General features: G+C 39.5%; 1 pseudogene; it reads right to left on the bottom strand.

Moving 5' to 3' along the window:
• Positions 1–3888: 3888 nt before the first annotated feature.
• Positions 3889–4437, bottom strand: LOC101039315 (chromobox protein homolog 3 pseudogene; annotated as a pseudogene).
• Between the last annotated feature and the right edge of the window lie 14522 nt (positions 4438–18959).

The raw sequence follows: 18959 nt of genomic DNA, 5'->3' as shown, positions 1-18959 counted from the left end.
AAAAAGTGTATGGCATATAGTAGGTATTCAGGTATTATTTTTCCAATAAGTGAGCTCCCAACTCCAGATAACAAGAAGATACATCTATTTTGAAACGAAATTTGAGGCACAACCCACTCTCTGTCCCTCTATCAATCTGGGTCTTTTCAGCGTCATGTAAAAGTCATCATTTTCCACCCACACACATGGAATTTGAACAGTGACTTACGACATTTAGAACGGATTTAGAGATCTTGGTGATTATTTGGATGGATTTGTATCATGTTGCAGTCCCTATAGCATGTCAAGCCTTTGATCAATATACAGAGTAGATGTGGGATGACATACTGACAGGAGCTAGCAATGGATTCAGAGCATCCTTTCCTAGGTCCCAAGACACATATGGCCTTTTCTATACTACTTTGGCCACATTCTTGAGTGCTCATGTTCTCTATAATCAGGGCCATGACTTTTTCAGGGATGTTGACAAATACAAACTCACCAGGGAAATTCTAATCATCCCTAAGCTAGCTGGAGCTTTCTAACCGTGACTCGTAACCTTAATAAGTATAAGTAGATACCATCTGTCCATCCACCTCCGCAGGGCTGCACTAGCCCCTTCTTTATCTGTTCAATCTGGGAGAGTTGCCAACTTCCTGTTAGGGGCCTTTCTTAAAGCAAGGAGAGGGCCTCATGTTTCTCACTAGGTCCAGGTCTTGTCCTTCAAATGAATGAAAAAGCAACAATGTGTCTGACTAATTTGAGGGTACTTTACAATCTATCCTCTTTTCCAGGAATTCAAAGATTTACACTTTTGGAATCATTCCCTTGGATTATGGTGTCATCCTACCCAAAGATCCCTGAAAATTTGCTCATCAAATAGGACTCTTTTACTTTCAAGTGATTGAAAACCCAAATCACACTGCCTTGAGACAAAATGGAAATACATTGATTCATATCACTGAAAAGACTGGGGGTAGTGCTGGCTTCAGACAGAGTTGATTTAAAGGACCAAACAATGTTTTCAGGAACCAGTTTTTCTTTCTGCATCTCTTCCTTTGGGTGCTCTCTGTTAACTTCCTCTCAGCCTGCCCCCTTGGGAGACTCTAGCAGCAACTGGCTTCTGTTCCTCCCAGTTCCACATGCAGCAGCAGTAAGAAGACATCTTAGCTCTTGTGCTCAAGCAAAAGTGGCATAATTGGCCCTGATTGGAGATAAATGTCTCGACTTGGGTCACGTGCCTATCCCTAAATAAATCATTGTGATTGGGGAAATAAGACACCCCATTGGGCTAAGCCTGAGGTCGTATACCAAAGGGCAGAGTTAGCACCACAAATGTGCATGGATTGGAAGTTTAGACTAATTGTTCCTCAAAGGAAATTCAGAATGCTACTTCTAGAAATAAAGTAAAATAAAATAAAATAGATACTGTAAAGCAAAAAATAGCAAAATTCTACCACAAAATGAACCCATGCATCAAAAACCTTAAAAATGTTTATTCTCTCCCTGCCACATATTCTCTCATACAATCATATATATGTACACATACACAAATGTATATATGTCAATGTCAGATGTGCAAAGATTTATGCTCAAAGACACATAGAAGATCATTGCAACATTATCTAAACAAGAGGGAGTTGATTACCTGTATTAGGAGAAAATATAATAATGAATTGCTAAAATGGTATTTCTTAAGAACATTTCATGGCATAAAAGTGATCAAAATATAAGAAGAGTCAAATTAAATGAATATATATATATATATATATATATATATAGTACGTGTAAATTATATTTTAGAAACATTTGTAAAAATACGGAAGTAAAGAGCAAAATGTTAGCAATGATTATCTTTGTTTTTAGGGTTTTTCTCTTTATATTTTCTTAATTTCTTTACAATCAGAAAAAATAAGTTAGTTCATTTTTTAAGGTAAAGCAACCATGTTACCTGGAGTTGTACAGTCACATTGCTCAGATTACCAACACCAAGCAGGACTTTGAGGTCAGATAAATTTTGTCATCAAAATTTAGAGAACATTTCCAGGAATATTTATTATATGGAGATCTTCCCTGAAAGAACATACAGAAAAATATTATGGAACAGTCTCTCAACTTCATTTTAAATAAAAGAGGACTGTTTAGGGAGGGTATGTTAGCCTATAGCTGCCTGAGTTAATGCTGGTGTGGGATAACTCAGATGTTACCTGGCAGAATTGATAACAAAGGAGACAGAAATTCAACCGAGGTTTACTGCTTATTATGATTATGAACCCATAATTATTATGAATATGAGCCCATAATTTTAAATGGTGAATATTGTTGTAAACAAGCTTTTTAAAAGTCATTTTAATATGCAACAGAATAAGTGCTACCATTGTGGAAATTATAGACATACACATATGAAAACATCAAAGATCCTAATATAAAAACGGGTCCTTGCATGCTAACATAAAACATCCAGCAACCTGTTATATGAGGATTCAGTAAATGCTATATCACGAACAAAACATGCAGAAATGCAAATGATATTCTCTAAAAATGAACTTTTTGAGTTTTAAATGCAAAAGGGATTCAAAAATTAGTTCTAGTGAAAACAAAAGTGTTGATGTCAAAGATACTTTATAAAAGTATACAATACTTTATAAAAAGATACAATATAAAACTATTGACCACTATTCACAAGTATTTACAATAAAGTAAACAATATACAATTGGATAACATTCTGAGTACTACAAAGTTGTTTTTCCTGGCTTTTGCTGAACCAGTAAAGTAAAATCTGAAAAGAGTGAGCCTTCATATAAGGAATGAGTTGAGTTTTAAAAAAAGGAAAAAACACTCAGGTCAATAGGTTAGATTACAAAAGGTTGTTCCCACATTTATGGCAGCAGGTCCTAAACTGCCAACATCTCTAACCATCTGGTTAGGTTTCTATGAGCCAAATCTTAGATATTCCATGAATCATGACCTTTTAGTCAATGTAGCAACAGGCATTTCAACATTTTGTTAAGGAATTGCCTGCTAGAGAATTTTTTAAATGTTCATTTAATTAGTTTTGTTTAGCTAATTAAAATGCACTGGGATTGGTCTAGTTTCTTCATCTTGATGAAGAAACCTCCTGTGATGGCAGTGCTGAAATTGTTCTTTTTAGGGATTTTGCAAACAAACCACCACATTTATAGATAGAGATGTTTTAAAATTATCCAATTTAAATTGTCTTATTAATTAGAATCACTTATTTCACTTGAAATACATGGGTTCAGGAAAATTTTCAATGTAACTTGAAGTGATTGTCTCCTATTTTGCTCAGAATAATGACATCTCAGAAACATGGGTTTACCTGTGATTTTTTGTTTTGGTGAATGTTTAAAAAATTTACATTTGCATTTTATATTTTTATTTGTTTATCTGACAGTGAATCTGATGACAGCAAATCAAAGAAAAATAAAAACCCTAGAATGGTCCTTAGGCTTATGAGAATGCAAGTTTTGATTAAGTAATAATGACTATGAACATTTTCTCCCAACATTTAGAAAGCTGTTCTCTGATGGAGAGGCAATAATATACCAGGTATCAAATGTTCTTTTCTGATAAAGGAAGCAACTACGGAAAGCTTTTATCTATTTGTTCAAAGTAACCAGTGCTACAGATGCAAAAAAAAAAAAAAAAAAACAGCAACTCTTCCAACACTACTTTCAAAATGATCATTTCATTAGAATGTAGTTACTTTGTCACACTAGTAAATCAAACACCAAGACCCAAATTATATATATATATATATATATATATATATATATGTATTTATGTACATATATGTATATGTATTTATGTATGTGTGTACATATATACATATGAGAATGCATACATATATACACACACACACACATATATATAAACAATGTGAACAATTATTGAGCTTCATCTTCTGGACAAGAATGACAAGTTAATCTCTCTTCATAAAAAGCAATTACAATTTGAGAACACTTTATATTTGCCTCTTTTGAGGCCAGCACCAAGTCTGCCTCATCTGAATCTTTTCATTTCATGAGAAACATCAATTCCCCACTGCCGTCTGTGGCACCAATTATTCTTTCAGGATCAAGACCTCTGCCAAATCCTCTTGGTTTGTCAGCAGCGTCTCTTTTCTTCTTTGATTTGCTGTCATCAGATTCACTGTCAGATAAAGATTTTCTTTTTATACCATTTTTTTCTTTGCCAGCTTTTTGAGAATTAAGAAATGCTTCAATCAACTCTGGACAACATAAATTTTCTTCAGGTTCCCAAGTGTTGTCAGCAGCGGTAAATCCCTTCCACTTCAGAAAATATTCCGCTTTCCCATTCACTACACGTTGATCTAGTACTTTTTCCACCACAAATTATTCAGGCTCTGCCTCTTCAATTTTTTCATTCTTTCCATTCTGTTTGCTTCCCATTTTTTGCCATGTAGTTTTATTGGAGGCTATTTTTTTATTGCAGACTTGAAAAGATGTTATTCACTGCCTCCGAGCTGCTTTGGGTCACAGGTCTGCAGTGTCTCAGGCCCTGCGCCACTCCAGCTCCAGACACATCCCAGGAGGGAGCCTGGGAGGTGCATGTGGGGCGGCATGGGGGAGGGGTGGCGCCACCCCGGCCGGGAGGCCCAGGGTCGGGTTGCTGATATCAAAGATATTTTTGAAGAGTTTGAGCAAGAGTGTTTTGTGATCTATGAGAAAGAAGAACATACTTTTAAACTGATATATTTTATACATAATTTATCATATGCAACTATAACTACTTAATTAGAAACAATATGCAGGCACTTAATTATTTCATCTATATAACTAAAAGTTTATCCCTCACATTGGCAAACAAAACTTGCTTTTTGACTTTCTCAATGGGAGAGTAGGGAATGATTTCATATTAGGGCACTCATATTCATGCATGTATGACAAATATAAAAAGACTCAAGAAAACTTCTGATTTTTGTCATGATTACTATTTTAATTCCATTTTGAAATATCAAATATCAAAATATTTCAAAGTTTATGGGAGTATGTTTGTCTCTGATTCTGCTAGTGCACTGTGTGTATGCTTGACCTACTTGTCATCTAGATCACCTTGGGTCTGTTGTCCAAATATTATCCAGTAGCTGAAATCTAGGAGGGATAGGGTCATGTAGTACCAAAGCAACCACATAGCCTTGTCCCTTTAAGGGTCTGGGACAGATGCTCATCCCCTCTATCACTCTCTGTAAGGATTAGAATCCCTTTATCCCTGTTTTTGCTCTCCTGTCTATTCAGGAATTATAATAATAGCAAAAATCTCATTAACCCTCTAATTAGTGTCCTAGTACAAACATTTGGTGGCTTAAAACAACCAGAATTTTTTTTCTGATAGTTCTGGAATCCAAAAGTCTGAAATCAAGATATCAGCAGAGTTAGTTCCTTCTGAAAGCTTTGAGGGAAAATCCATTCCATGCATCTCCTAGACTCTTACAACTGCAGATAATCCTTGGCATTTCTTGGCTGGAAGGCGCATGGCTTCACTTTTTGCCTTTATCTTCACATGGACTTCTCCCTTGTGTATCTACATTTCAAGGACCCACCCTAAATCCAGGATGATGTCATGATCATTGTTAATTTAATTGCATTAAATTAAGAACCTACAAGATTCTTTTTCTAAGATCATCTTCACAAGTTCTACGTGTTAGCACTTGGACACATTTTGAGGACCACCATCCAACCCACTGTACCTCCCTTATTTCCTAGATAGTAAGTTACTATTCTTCGGTAATGATAGTTTTGAAAACAACACCCAGAAAGCTACATTTCTACAGCACTCGACTGCTGGGGCAGGCACCTTTTTGATTCATTATGGAAGTCTAGGCAGTTCCTGGATAAGATAGGTAAAAAAAAGAGCCAGAATGGGATTTTACCCAGATCTTTTAACATTGTTCTTAGTCTACACTGGGGTTAGATGGAGGGCATGGAAATGAGCCGCTGAAAAGGTGGATTTAACTTAAAAATAAAACCACAGGCCTGGATTGGATGCCCCTTCCCTGTACTTTTCTTATAATTTACTGGTATTCTTCACAAGACAGAGGTCTGGGGGCGCAGAGGCTGTCTTGCTCACCATTATATCCCTGACACAGGCCTAATATAAGTAGACACTCCATAAATATTTGTTAAATGGAAGAGCAAATGAGTGAAAGAAAGGAAACTTCTTTAACACATTGGACCATGTATCTGAGACTTCGCCTTCACATGGGATCCTATCTGCTTAGTCCACACTTCCTCTCACTTGAAGCTCTAGATACTCAAGTTTTGAACACTCCCCAAGAGATTGGCTGTCTGTAAGACTGGGGCACCCAACTCTCAATTTTTCTCTCTCTCTTTTTTTTAAATATGCCTTTCATAAAACAAGAATTAAAGTGGGGCTAAGTCAAGAAGTCACCTCATTAATGAAGTCCTAGATTCGCATATAGATACAAAGAAGAGTCAAACATGAAGTACCTTTAGAAAACTCCTAACATAAATAAACAATTTTATTAAGAAAGCTGTCCTGGGGAGTGTGTGTGTGTGTGTGTGTGTGTGTGTGTGTGTGTGTGTGTGATGCGGGGTGTATTCCTGAATAATACCAAAACTGAAAGGCCATAAGAGAGATGTATTTTCTAGAAAATCAAATTTGAAGTTCAGGTCCCAGGAGATAGGATCAAAGTTCTATGATGGATAACCTGGACTCCCATGGGATTACGGCATAGGCGCCGAAAAGGTACAGTTAAGGAAATCACCCATTCCCATCTTCCTTCACTGACCCTACTATGAACATCTTACTCTTCAATCTCACTGGCCTCCCTCCCTCTTCTGGGACCCATTCCTGCATGGCATTGACATGCCTTTGCTATTAATTAATGTAACAATTAATACCTGAGCAGTTATTGGATAAGACAGTAAACTTATCCATCCTTCCTAGAAGTGCTTAAAATACCCCAAAACCTAAAATGCAATTAAAAAAAAAATTGATCAGATAGATCAATGAAGGCCTCATAGCCTTCCAGCTGCAGGAAAATCATTCCTTGTCATTCCTCTGAGTAGTAGTGGGGGTAAGGGTGAGAAATACATTTTCTAAACCATCTGGGCAGACATAGACTCTGCCAGTTTGTAGGATAGGGGCAGATATGGACTCTGTCTACCAATTTGTAGGGCCAGCATTGATAAATTGAGAAACAATATTTTCTCTTTCTCTTCTATTTTCTTTCTCTATCCTTCCTTCTATGTCTACATCAACAGTCACTAGTTTCTACTATGCTTGTTCATGACATTTTATTCTATAAATACTTCCTGCTTAGTCTAAAAATGATTAGACAAATCAAACATGACTTACTTTTCTGGCTAATCTCATCTGGACTCATTCCAAACTGAGCAATTAAAAAATGGCACCCAAATTTTATCTCAGTTGTCTTCTTCCTATAACTAGTATAATTCTGGGCAGAAAGGAGGTTCTCAATTTAGTCTTAATATATTGTAAGAAATTAGATTGACTGGCTCTTAGATAAAGAATGAGTTTAATTTAAGTAAATTAAAATTAGAGCAAAAAACATATTAGTTGAAGAAGGATGGTTCTAGGCTTAATTCGGAACTACAAAATAGTCTGTCCCTTTGGGGCTAATTATATAAATTGATTTTCTCATCTGTAAAATGTAGGTGTTAATAAGTAACTCACAGAGTTGTGGCAGGTCTTCAAAGAAAAAAAATATGGGGCCGGGTCTAGTGGCTCATGCTTGTAATCCTAGCACATTGGGAGGCCAAGGCAGTCAAATCATAAATCAGGAGTTCAAGACCATCCTGGCCAACATGGTGAAACCTCATATCTACTAAAAATACAAAAATTAGCCGGGCATGGTGGCGCACACCTGTAGTCCCAGCTACTTGGGAAGCTGAGGCAGGAGAATTGCTAGAACTTGGGAGGCAGAGGTTGCAGTGAGCCGTGCCACTGCATTCCAGCCTGGGTGACAGAGCAAGACTTTGTTTCAAAAAAAAAGGAAAATGCCTGGCACATAAAAACTATCTATTAAATATAAGATCTCCTTTCTCCTAAGCCCTAAAAGTGTTCTGATATTGAGTAAGAGGTGTTTTTTTTCCTATAATCAATGTTACATCTAGACATATTTACTCCAAATTTCAACACAGCTGTATTCAGACCTAGACTTGTTTAAAATACTGTAAAAGGAGCTTATATGATTTTCAACATGGGCTTGTGCTATACAAATAAGACTTGGGATTTGACTGTATATAAATTATATCTAAAAATTTTTTTTCTACTCTCTCACCTCCCAAAATAGTGGGATCATGCTTCTATTCTCTAGAAGTCCTTCTGACATCCTATCTGAGCCTCCAGCTGCAGATATGCTCCAGCTGGGAAAGGTGAAGACAAGGTGCTTAAATGTTTATGTATTACATTTCCTCAATTATAAATTCACATTTTCTCATTTTAGTATTTCCAGAGAAGCAGCTTATATTCAATGTACATTTGATACAGTGTTTCTTGTCTCTACTGCAGCCTTAAGCCACTCACCTCTCTATTCTCGGAAAGTTGCTCTGAAATTAACAGTGTATCTCTGCAATTTGTAACACATCTTGGAAACAACTTGCATTTGCCCTCAAGGAGCCAATGAGATCTGCTACCTGAATGTAGATAATGTAAGGATAGATAGTAATGAATACATTTTAGGCGTTTTCTAGATGCCAGGAACTGTTCTAAGGTATTATATATATGAATTCATTTAAGGCTCAGGACAAAATCCATTGTGAGATCATTAACCCTCTATTATAGATAGGGAAAGTGAGACTCAGAAAAATTAAGGAGCTTCTACAAATTCAAAGTGTGTAAGTAGATCCTTTGTAACTTGGTGAAACCCCATCGCTACAAAAACAAAACAAAGCAAATAAACAAAAATTAGTCAGGCATGGTGGTACCTGCCTGTAGTCCCAGCTACCTCAGGAGGCCGAGGCAAGAGAATCACTTGAGCCTGGGAAGCAAGGCTACAGTGAGCCAAGATCATGCCACTGCACTCCAGCCTGTAGGACAGAATCTCAAACAAAATGAAAACGGAGACAAAAAGCCAAAGTGTGTAAGTGGGAGAGCTGGGCTTTGAATTCAGGCACTCTGGCCCCAGAGGCAATGCCCTTCATTAACACATCTTACCGCCTCTCTAAATGAGATAATGTCAATAACAGGAAAATTTAAGTGTGTTTATCAAAGCCTGTCAACCAAAAGTTCTAAATTCTAAGGCCCATCCCCAACCATGTGAATGGATCCCTGCTCTCATCCAAGGGCATTCCAAAGTTAACCCGAAAAACTTGTTGAGGCCATATTGGGAAAGGGGGCATCAAACCTGCCTCATTATACCCTCTTCCCTTTTGGAATTTAGGAAAAGCCAACCAGCATTAACATCAACACAGACCTTAAGTCTGATAAGAAGTATTTAGAATCTCTTCTCTCCGAAGCCTGCTACTTGGAGGTTTCATCTACATGATAAAACCTTGGTCTTCACAACTCCTTATCTTAACCCATGCATCCCTTTTTATTGAAAATAACACTTTCAACCAATTGCCAATCAGAAACATTTTAAGTCTAACTATGACCTAAAAGTCCCCACACACTTTGAGTTGTCTCACCCTTCCAGATCAAATCAATGTAAATCTTACATGTATTTTCATTGATGTCTTATGTCTCTGTAAGATGTATAAAACTAAGTTGTGACTCAACACCTTGGACACATGTCCTTAGGATATCTCGAGGACTATGTCATGAGTCATTGGTCACTCATAGTTGGCTCAGAATTAATCTTTCCAAATCTTTTACAAAGTTTATCTGTTTTTATCAATAAGCCCACTGAGTGCACTGAGAACAAGGGGGCAGCATGTCATCACTCTGACACTTGGGGGTGGATTGTCTTGGAATACACACACATGAAACCTAAACATGAAAAATATGGGGCTTCAGGAAGCCCCTTTAGTATCACTGTATAACTCTACTGTGGCTCGGTCAAGAGAGGCCCTGTTGGCTGGGTGCAGTGGCTCACACCTGTAATCCCAGAACTTTGGGAGCCCAAGGTGGGTGGATCACAAGGTCAGGAGATCAAGACCATCCTGGCCAACGTGGTGAAACCCCATCTCTACTAAAAATACAAAAAATTAGCCAGGCATGGTGGCAGGTGCCTGTAGTCCCAGCTACTCATGAGGCTGAGGCAGGAGAATTGCTTGAACCTGGGAGGCGGAGGTTGCGGTGAGCCGAGATTGTGCCACTGCACTCCAGCCTGGCCAGCAGAGTGAGACACTGTCTGAAAAAAAAAAAAAAAGAAAAAAAAGAAAAGAAAAGAAAGGCCCTGTGGAGGATTCAATTCATGGACTAGTCACATCACTGGAAAGGGACCTTGGGGGCCACCTCTGAGTTAAAAGGGGTGTGTGTGTGTGTGTGTGTGTGTGTGTGTGTGTGTGTGTAGAGCACATAGAACTCAGTTGGCTTCAGCCACCACCTCCCACCACCGCTAGCAGAAGCCAGTCACATCCCAATCTGACTTCAACCAGAGAGGCTCCATTTTTAGTTGACCTGCTCTTATCAAACTCAGCAAAGACTTTCATCCTGTTAAGCAAATTCTCAGTCCTCTCCTTAACTTGTCTTTCAGCCCATGCCTCCATCCTTAACCATCCCAGCTAGGAGTGGCCATGTTTGGAGCTCTCATAGCTATTTCTTACAGCACTGTGGTACTTACCTCAATTACCAGCTCTGTGTATATGTGTCTTATCAGTAAGAATCCCCCACTAGACCCTAAATTACTCCTGAAGGGCAGGGATACCATTCACCTCTCTACCCCAAAGCCTGGCACTCAACTGCTGCTCAAATGCTCAATGATAGTGGTTGGACACCTGGCATATTAGTCCCTTTTCACATTGCTATAAAGAACTACCAGAGACTGAGCAGTTTATGAAGAAAAGAGGTTTAATTTACTCACAGTTCTGCAGGTTGAACAGGAAGTGTGGCTGGGTGGCCTCAGGAAACTTACAATCATGGTGGAAGGCAAAGGGGAAGCAAGCACATCTTACCATGGCAGAGAAGGAGAGACAGAACAAAGGGGGAAGTGCCACACACATTCAAACAACCAGATCTCATGAGAACTCACTCACTTTCATGAGAACTCACTGATTTTCATGAGAACAGCAAATCCATCCCCATGATGAAGTTACCTCCTACCAGGCCCCTCCTCCAACACTGAAGATCATAATTCAACGTAAGATTTGGGTGGGGACACAGATCCAAACTATATCGTTCTGTCCCTCCCAAATCTCATGTCATTCTTACATTTCAAAATACAACCATGCCCTTCCAACAGTCCCTCAAAGTCTTAATTCATTCCAGCATTAACCCAAGTCCATAGTCTCATCTGAGACAAGGCAAGTGTCTTCTGCCTATGATCCTGTAAAATCAAAATCAAGTTAGTTAATTCCAATATTTAATGGGGGTGCAGGCATTGGGTAAATGCTGCCATTTCAAAAGGAAGAAATTGGCTAAAACAAAGTAGATACAGGCCCCATGCTAGTCCGAAACCCTGCAGGGCAGTCAGTAAATCTTAAAGCTCCAAAATAATCTCCTTTGACTCCATGTCTCACATCCAGGACATGCTGATGCAAGGAGTAGGACCCCAGGGCCTTGGGCATCTCTACCCCTGTGGTTCTGCAGGGTACAGTGCCTGTGGCTGCTCTCACCAGCTGCTGTTGAGTGCCAGTAGCTTTTCCGAAAGCACAGTGAAATCTGTCAGTGGTTCTACAATTCTGGGATCTGGAGGATGGTAACCCACTTCTCACAGATCCACTAGGAATTGTCCCAGAGGAACTGAAGAAAGCAGGCATGTCTTACCATGGCAGAGCAGGAGAGAGTAAAGAGGGACATGCTAAACATTTTTTTTTTCTTTTAGACAGAGCCTTGCTCTGTTGCCAGGCTGGTGTGCAGTAGTGTCATCTCAGCTCACCAACCTCTCCCTCCTGGGTTCAAGTAATTCTCTTATCTCAGCCTCCTGAATAGCTGTGACTACAGGCATGCACCATCATGCCAGCTAACTTTTGGATTTTTAGAGAGATGGAGTTTCACCATGTTGGCCAGGATGGTCTCAATCTCCTGACCTTGTGATCCACTTGCCTTGGCCTCCCAAAGTGCTAGTATTACAGGCATGAACCAGCATGCCCAGCTTGTGCTACACACTTTTAATCAACCAGATCTCATGGAGAACTTACTCTCATGAGAACAGCAAGAGGGAAATACACCCCCAAGATCCAATCACCTCCCATCAGGCCTCTCCTCCAACACTGAAGATTATAATTCAACATGAGGTTTGGGTGGCGACACCAAGTCAAACCATATCACCTGAGTTCTCATCACCCTCTGCCAGTAAACCTTAGGCAAGTCACTGGACTTCTATGCCTCAGTTTCTCCATCTGTCAGGTGAGTAGAAACAGTGTCTAGTATATATTAGGTACCCTACAAATACTTTTAGATAAATAAACTAATAAATAACTGAGTGACTGTAAATACATATCTATTTCTACCTGCTTACAAACTGAAGATTAAGTAGGCTACTGTGATCAAAGTACTGCCAGGGAATGAATAACCAGGCAGTAAGCATCAAGTATTTTAAAATTTTCAAAGAATGTAGTAGGCATGACCAAGATGCCTACCAGAATGGCTATTGCAGTATTCTAATATGACTCCCAGTGAGCTCCATCTCCTTGTATTCATACTTTTGTGAATCTGGGATGAACTGTGTGATTAATAGAATATTGCAGAAGTTACAGTGTGTGATGTGTGACTGCCAAGGCTAAGTTAAAAAAAAAAATCATAGTCACCTCTACCTTGGGTTTTGCATTGCTTCTTCCGGGGGAAAAGCATCCACCATGTCAGGAGAAGACTCAGCTCTGTGGCAAGGCCTAGAAGAAGAGAAACTAAGACCTCCCACCAACATCCAGCACCAGCTTTCCAGCCACATGCGGGAACCACCTTAGAAGTAGATCCTGCAGCCTCCATCAGGTCTCAGGGCAACTGCAGCCCCAGCTGACATCTTGAGTGTCACCTGATGAGAGACCCAAAGGAAGAAGCATGCACCTAAACTGCTCCTCAACTTTTGACCCACAGAAACTGTGAAACAGAATACATTTTAATTGCTGTTTTAAGCCACTGTCATGCAACAATAGATAACTATTACAAAGAAAAAAAAAAAAACACAGCCAACCCCCAAATGTTAAGAATGTGAAATGAAGCACAGAGAAGTTTTAATATTTGGTAGTCTATTTTACCCGTCAGAGAATCTTCAGTATAAGAGAAATCATCCAGGTCAGCTGTTGGACACAGGTGCCCCAGGAAGCTTCACAGTGGGTACAACAACTTCAATCGGAGGTGGAGAACCCTGGCTGAGCTGGGAGAATATGCTCTGGGCATGCACTTTCTGCCTCTGTTGCCTCTCCCACAAGTCCCCAGTGGAGAATAATAACCTCACAAAGTGATCCAAAGAAATAGAGGATACAGTGCCAGCCCCTCAGAAAGCTGAGCCAAACTTCTTGCATTGGACACAGGGCTGAGATAGTCCATACAGCAACTTAATGAAAATAAAGGAAAGGTACCCCTTCCTCCCTGCAGCTGTAGCCCCACTCCAGGGCACTGGCACAAAGAACAAAATATGGCCTTGGTTTCACTCCCTGTGGCCCTCCTGGTTGGCATCCTTCTCCAGGGCACAGCCAGCCCCTAGAATGATTATATTGATTGATGGGTGCACCAGATTTTGACGTTTTATCCCCAAGTCCTTCTCCCCTACTCCACCACCTCCTACAGAGATACTGGGTGATCCACAGACAGCTCCCAGACCCTGTGTCAGTACTTGGAGAAGGCTGGAGGCACATTCTGCCCACACTCGAAGCAGAGTAGGCACTGCAAAGCAGAGCACACAGCCTCGTGCTGCCTGGGACTATGCCAGATGTGTGAGCCCTGGCTCAGAGGGGCAGCCTTTATTTTTAGTAGGTAATCTGCCCTTGTTTTGTTCCTTTAAGCGAAGCCCCTCCCTTGTCTAAATAGCCCATGTAATTAGTACCTCTCTAGCTCTAATTCCCTCCCTAACTGCCTGTAATTATCATCCAGCTGACCTTTGTTCCCTTGTTGACTCCTGATCCCCGAATACCACTCTGCCTTCTTGCTGTCCCCTCCCTTCAGACTCAAGGACCTATTGTATACAGTACAGTATTTGTTTTTTTCTCCCCCCAGGGAATCTTTGGAATCCCCACTTCTCTACTGTTTGAAACACCTCTTCCTAAAAACAAGTCTCATTTTAAGAACATTACTTTAAACTACTCTCTCCTCTCTAGCCTTACCGGCTTTTTAGAAATCATGTTTCAAGCCAAGAGAACTCCTTTCATAGGAGAGAAAATGGAGGCATAAAGTAACTCAGGGAGTTGCTTATTATTGTGCAGCTAGTTACTGATGGAGAGAGACCACATTCCGAGGTAAAAGCTATTTGCACTTGACACTGTAGCCTGTCGGTTCCCTGCTTCTCCCAGTTGGAGAAGTCGAACTTGAACTGCCTCAGTGATCCCAGTTGCTGACCTGTACTCACTCTCTTAACACCAGTCATGCCACTTACACTTGTTTCTAATCTCAACTTTGAGTTTTCTGAATTTGAGGAGTGCTTTTACCCTCTTACTTGCCCGAAGATACTATATAATAGTAGTAAAATATATCATTTTCTGACCAACTGTCATGCATCAGGTATCATTCTGAGGTCTTACACAGAGCATTTCATTATAGCCTCCCCTCAGCTCTTTGAAGCATTATTATTTCCATCCCCTCTTCATACTCAGAGTCTTTACTCCAGCTATTGCTATTGCTTCTCCATATCTGCATTTTCAGCTTTTCTCACTCTAATGGGTTATGCCCATCAGCACACAAATGTGACTATCTCTCATCGTCAAAAAGTGACCTTTTGACATACATCCCTCCGGTGATGATCTATTATTCTCTTTCCACTTACAGGAAAATTTCTCATAAAAAGTTGTCTGTATTTTGTATACCAATTTCTCCCCTTCATTTTCCACTGAAACCATTCCAATCAGTCTTTTCTGCTTACCACCCTTTTGTCAAGGTCACCAATGGCCCCCATGTGGCTAAAGCCAATGGTCAATTCTTACTCTTCATCTTATGTATCAGCATAATTGGACACAGTTGACCTCTCCCTCCTTTTTGACACATTCCCAGACTTCCAGGCTTTCAAAACATCACACTCTCTTGCTGCTTCTCCTACCTCTGCGGTCATTCATTTTTAACATCTTGTGCTGAATCCTCCTCCTCTTCCTAGCTCGAGATTTAGATCTCAGTTTTCTCTTTCTATCAATGCTGACTCCCCAGGTCACCCCAAGTCTCATGGTTTTATATATCACCCACATGTAGATAACTACCAAATTTTTGTTTCCAGCTTTGACCTTACCTTCGAACGTCTATGATGTGCCCCCTCCCACTTCACCTTTTGCCATAAGTAAAAGCTCCCTGAGACCTCCCCGGAAGCCTTCCAGATGCTGGTGCCTTCCTTGTATAGCCTGCAGAACTGTGAGCCAATTAAACTTCTTTTCCTTATAAATTATCCAGTCTCAGGTATTTCTTTATAGCAATGCGCGAACAGCCTGGTCAGCATTCCTTTCTGAGTGTATCTACAATCCGATTATTTTTCAGACGGATTGATACCTTTACTATCCTGGTCTAAGAAGCCACCACTGTTGCCTCTATCATTAAATAGAATCCTAACTGCTCTCCCTCCTTTTCCTTGTCACCATCTCACATGGTTTGTATACCACAGGACAGCCAGACCATGACAGCCCTCTGCTTTAAACCCTTTAATCATTCCATCTCACTCAAAGTGAATTCCAAAGTTCTCATCAAGTCCTGCACAGCCCTGTATGACCAGCTCTTCAGTATCCCTCTGAGCTCACCTCGTATTACTCTCTCCTCTGCTCAGTCTGCTCCAGCCAAATTTTTTCCTTGACCTACCGAGCAAGTTTGGTCTCAGGACCTTTAAATTTAACATTTTCTCTGCTTGCTTGTATGTATTTTCCACCACATATCTATATGGTTTTCTCTCTTGCTTCATTTAGGTCATGGCTTTAAAATTACCTTATTCTGGACTTCTTTGGCCACTGTGACAGACATTTGGTAGACCCTCATGACGCCCACCTTCTAGTGTCCACACCTTTGTCTAATCCTTCCTGTAGAGTGTGGGTGGGACCTATGACGTGCCTGTAGAAAACAGAATATGGCAAGGTGGTGGGACAGCACTCTTATGATTATATTACATTAAATAAGACTCCATCTTGCTAACAGACTCGCTTCAGAGTCTCACTCACTTGCTGGCTTTGAAGAAATAAGCACCTATGGCAGGAAGTCCGTGGCAAACAGCTAAGGGCAGCTTCTAGGAGTTTGAAGGGGACCTCTAACCAGATCAGCAAGAAACTAGAAGTCTCAGCCCTACAGCAGTAAGTAAATAAATTTTACCAAAACTAAGAATGACTTTAGAAATGAATTATTCCAGCCGGGAGTGGTGGCTCACGCCTGTAATCTTAGCACTTTGGGAGGCTGAGGTGGGTGGATCACCTGAGGTCAGGAGTTCAAGACCAGTCTGGCCACCATGGTGAAACCCCATCTTCAAAAAAAAAGAAAGAAAAAGAAAAAGAAAAGAATGAATTATTCCTCAGAGGGGCCTCCAGATGAAAACACAGCTGGGCTGATATCTTCATTGCAAGCTTACAAGACTCTAAGTAATGGACTCATCTAAGTCATGTGTGGATCTTTACCCATAGAATCTGTGACAAAATAAGTGTATGTTTTTTAAGCCATCAAGTTTGTGCTAATTTGTTGTGCAGCAACAGATGACAAATACAACCATCCTATGAAAACCTCCTTCTCCATCATCTCTATTCTCTTTTCTTGTTTTTTTTTTTTATATTTACCTCCATCTTATACTGAAAAAATTTTTACTTGTATATTGGCTTATCATCTTTCTCCTTCACTAAAATCCAAAAGGATTCATAACTAAATCTGCAACCTTAATGTCTGGTTTATAACATAAATTCAATAAGCATTTTTAAATGAATGTGTGTATGAAAGAATGATTTTCCATTTTAACAGTAGCTACAGTTTTATGTGTACCGTAGCTCAATGCTTCTGTGGTAAATGACCCAAGCATTTTTCCTAATACATCATAGACCAGTTCTTTTGTAAAGTGCAGTTGAAACAAATTACTACAAAAATAAAATAAAATGAAGCCAATTTTAAAATTATTAGATTCAACAGACATAAAATTACTGTCAAATTGTGATACCAATTTCTAAATGCTTACTTTCAATTTCTCTATTTATCTAATTGCAGATCTGTAATGATCCTTGGACAGGCACTGGTCCAGGGAAAATACTTCGTCACTACTGAGCAAATAGCCAATGCTTTGACCAAACCTTCTTAGATGGTTTTTGCCATTTTCATGTGTTCTTTCTCTTAACTTGGTTGTGCTCTTCCTTCAAAAGCCTGTACCCATGACTGTTCTGAGATTACTGGAACTCAGTTCCCCTGCGCAGACTGGGATGAGGCAAAATCAAGAAATCTCATATGATATCAGACTGAAGCCACATTTTCTGAAACTTTGCCTGAAGTTATAGACTTGCTAGGCTACTTCTCCCTTCCTGTTCAGCCTCTCCCTTTCCTTTATTGTTTCTCCTGGGAATACTTCATTAATAAATCACTTGCACACAATTCTCATCTCAGGGTCTAGCAGACCTATGACAGGCATTCCACTATTACACAATGACTATAATGTGACAAGTCTCTCATTGACCATTTATAGATGGTGTAACTAATGTACCAGCATGAAAAACATTTCAAATTTGTCATATTATGTATACTTTACTTTAAAATGCATCAGCATAAACATGGTGACAAGTACGTAGGTAATTAGCCAACTAGGAGTGGTCAATTAAACAAATGAAGTGCCCTAAAGAGAATTCATAGTCTAGAATTGGTCAGTTTGCATTTGAAGGGACCAAATCAATAGTACTAGAAAGGTAACAGTGGAGAATTTTTTAATTAGCATGAGAAGTGTTAGAAATAATTTGTCACTGGTGAAATGAGTGTTGTTTAAAATGTATATTTAGCTAATACAGTCAGCCCTACTTATGCATGAATTCTGCACCTATGTATTCAAACAGCTACAGATTGAAAATATTTTTTTTAAGTGGATGTTTGTTTCTGTACTAAACATGTACAGACTTTTTTTCTTGCCACTATTTCCTGAACAACATAGTATAACAATGATGGACATAGCATTTACATTGTTTCATGTGCTGTAAATAATCTGGAGACTAAACTGTATAGAAGGATGTATATAGATTATATGCAAATACCACATCATTTTATAAAAAGACTTGAGTATCCATGGACTTTGGTATCCTTGGAAAGTCCTGGAACCAATCCCCCATGGATACCAAAGGGTAAGTGTGTCATAGTTGTGTATAGGCATCTCTGTTTGTGAATGAGTGTGATATAAGAATTGGCAAGCACATCTTGCTATTCAAAAAGCAGAGTATAAGAGATGGTTGTTGGAGTCCACTAAGGGTAGCACATGTTTTCACCTGAGTCATTTTATCAGCCTTGTATCTTGCATGTAGACTTTTTGGAGATCCAATAGCCTTCATTTGTTTTATCTTCCTTCTCTTCCTTTCAGTCTAAACTGGAAGTATTACTGTTGCTATAACATTCTCAAAAATCTTGTATATTTCCCTTATATCACACAGGAATTTATGCTATTAGGCCAGAGGGCCCTCCACAGATACTCCTTGAATAATCACATTTTCAGTCTCCTTAGCCATTACAAAAATTTGTCTTGTCCCACCCTTGGCCTTTTCTCCAGAGTGCTCTTACCTAAGAG

This window comes from Saimiri boliviensis, chromosome 6 (genome assembly GCF_048565385.1).
Source record: "Saimiri boliviensis isolate mSaiBol1 chromosome 6, mSaiBol1.pri, whole genome shotgun sequence".
Taxonomy (NCBI): Eukaryota; Metazoa; Chordata; class Mammalia; order Primates; family Cebidae; genus Saimiri; species Saimiri boliviensis.
This window is presented reverse-complemented; position numbering and strand designations above follow the sequence as displayed.